This window comes from Meleagris gallopavo, chromosome 1 (genome assembly GCF_000146605.3).
Source record: "Meleagris gallopavo isolate NT-WF06-2002-E0010 breed Aviagen turkey brand Nicholas breeding stock chromosome 1, Turkey_5.1, whole genome shotgun sequence".
Taxonomy (NCBI): domain Eukaryota; kingdom Metazoa; phylum Chordata; class Aves; order Galliformes; family Phasianidae; genus Meleagris; species Meleagris gallopavo.
The window spans coordinates 45456756-45459831 of NC_015011.2; positions in this window are offsets into that span (position 1 = coordinate 45456756).

A 3076-nucleotide genomic window follows, 5' to 3' on the forward strand; every position below is an offset into this window, starting at 1 on the left:
GCTGAGGCGGGGCGGCCCCCGCGGGTGCGTTGGGAGATCTCCCGAACGGGGATGTAACCCCAGCCGGAACATGGAGGAGCCCGCTGCGCCGTGTCGACAAAAAAGGAAAATCCGGGCCCTGCTGAGGCGAGGCACAAAGTGGGGCTGTTGGCGAATCAGGCAGATGGGACCGCTAAGGCGGATCCAGCCGCAGCATCGCAGCTTGTCAGCGTTGCAAAGGATAAGGAGCGCAGCTCGGTCCGTTCGGCGTCAGAGCCGCTCAGCCCTTTTTCTGGTGCTCCGGGGGAGGTTACGGGCTCACACGTGTGACCTCGAATGGTACGATTCCTTCCCGGCACCAGAATCACTCATCCTTACAGCTTTCAGTCCCTATAAGCTATGCTGACTGTATTCCATGCCCGCCAGCCCGTGTGCATATCCTTGTTTAATGTGCCATTTGATACTGTATTCTCCCATTGCAGCCCCACGGCCCTGACAACAATTCATACAGGGAGCTCAATAGGTACAACACACAAAAAAGACCCTGCCCTGTCACCCCACGGAGATCCATGGCATTCTCCCATTTACTGCACACACAGCACCAGCAAAATGGCATTATGGTAGGCTGGATCTCAATGTGACATTTTCAGAGCGAGTGTTAATTATTTCAGAGCTGTAGTACACGCAAATCAATGGAGAGAGCCTATTTTCATGTACTTTTTTACCTAATATAAAAATCTCTTAAGAATAAACAGAAAAAAATTCTCACCTTGGAGACCTGTTTTTCCAATACAGTTGTCAGCAGCACCAAAACAATGGAAAATGTATTTTACATAGTTTGGCATTTTCAGAATGCAAAATGCTGCCTTCTCCAGGGTTGTCGTGAGGACACGTAATTGAGCACTGACGTAAAGCCAGGTGCAGAGACTGTCACTATGGCCTTTCTGATTGAAGCAGCCTGATGTAAATCTCAGTCTTAAGGAGTGATTCTGAGATCACAAGTGTTTCAGTAAAGTTTAGTTTTGAATAAATACATGTATAACCACATGAATTGGGATTTGCAGCTGAAGACCTTGGTAACAGCAGAGTCACAGTGGAAAACACTGACTTAAAGCTGAAGCAGAAAGTTCTGTATCTTGTTACCAGCCATTTGAGTTCATTAACTAGTTCCAAAAAGGCTAGCCATAAACAAAAGTACTCCTGCTTTCTTCTGTTTGGAAGTTTTGTGATGTACTTTGTTGGAATAGCTACAATTTCCTTCTATTTCAGCTTTGTCTTTTACGTTCTATGCAGTCTCATGTATCATCTGATGAATACCTTCTCACGTGTATCCTCTGCATCCTCTGCATGGGAAAACTTCTTCACAGCTGCTAAGAACCACTGAAGAGATGCCAGTGTTCTGTGAAGAGCTGATTGTAAGGCAGGAGTGCATGCACAGACCTGCACGTTTGTGAATATTGAGACTAGAAGCAGATACAGGAAAATGCAGTTTTTAAAGAATTTGGATTATTTATGTCGTTGGATCAGCAGATGGCAAATATGACTCAGTACAAACGTTACATAATTCTTCTTGGGAAAATAAAATCTCAAGACTGTGCTCTAATTGAAAAGATCATCCAGAAAGCTGTTGAAGAACAGTGTGGAGGATCACGATAGAAACATCATTGTAGCAGATGCATCCAGTAGCAAGCAAATTCAGGAAGGTTTTATGAACATAGTGAGGTTCAAAACATTACCCGTAAACCCATCAGCCTACCACCCAGTCAAACTGCAAGTCCAAGCAGAGGATTTGTAAACAGTTATTTTACCGGTCAGATAAAGAAAAATGAATTTAAGCAGCACTATTTAATGGCAGGGTTAAGCACAGATGAAGTCTAATGGCTACTGAAGCAAAGAATTCAGCACATTGATTTCATCTCTGGATACAAACCCATAATGGTCTGTGGTAAGGAAAAAAAGGTACTGAGACTGAACTGAATGTAAATGATCAAACCTGGTAAATCAGGTGGCCTTCTTTGTGTTTTTAAATGTCTTACATTCTTTGTTCCTGGTAATGCCAAGACAATACTATGGACAGCATTCAAAATGACATGTACGGTAAATATATTAAATAGACATAATATGTAGAGACATAGATTTATGGTTTGCAGCAGTTAGAGATGAGAGATAATTTGTAAAACAGCCAAGAAATCTTTCAAAACATTGTCTGATTTTCGAGCAGCGCTGTTCCATATCACAGTGGAATTTTGATTTTGTGATTTTAGTATATGAAAAGACATTTTAAGTTATGACCACTGCAGCTGTCAGTGCCTAAGTGGCATCACACCTTCAAGCTCAGAATTTCTCTTAACACAACATATGCCTTACCTTCTGTTTTCTTCCATTTTCTAAAATACCAGAAAAAGCAGTTAGCCTACCTAGAAATTCTTTAATAGGTTTGTTATCTGAAAGGACTAGGATTGACTGTAATAAATAGGCGTTTTCCTTAATGTTTTTACAATGCAACCATCACGTGGTTTCATTCCTATTTCAGGGTGACAACTTGATTTCCTCTCCCTGCAGACTCCCATACTTTAGGCAAGTTAAATGAGTGCTTTCTCAAATTCTCTGACTTTCCCCTCTATTTTCCGGAAGGAGCATAGAGGAGATATCAAAACAGAGTTGCAAACATTGAAAAAACCTGAATCTGTGATATTAAAAATAGCTGAGTAGAACAGCAAACATTAACATCATATTTCAGGACTGCCTGTTCTCAATACTCTCATGTAAAGATGCAAAGATCCCTATTAGAAATTCTGATGGATATTCTGAGAGAGTGGCTTCCAAAATGCTGGAAGAAGCCAAAAAATGAGGGTATTAGACACAACTTACAACACCAAGATGTTATGGCTCTACAAAAGAGCCATCAGATTAAGTAAAAGTAGCATGTGGAGAAAAAGCCATGTTTGATGACTTACATACAACAGTAGTATCAGACTGTACGATTCTGACGAGATATAATATCTTGTAAACAGTTGTTTGCTTTGAGGCAAGGCACATCATCACAGTGTAAATTTGTAACGGACAAGAACATGCAAGAAAATGATCCCATTATTAG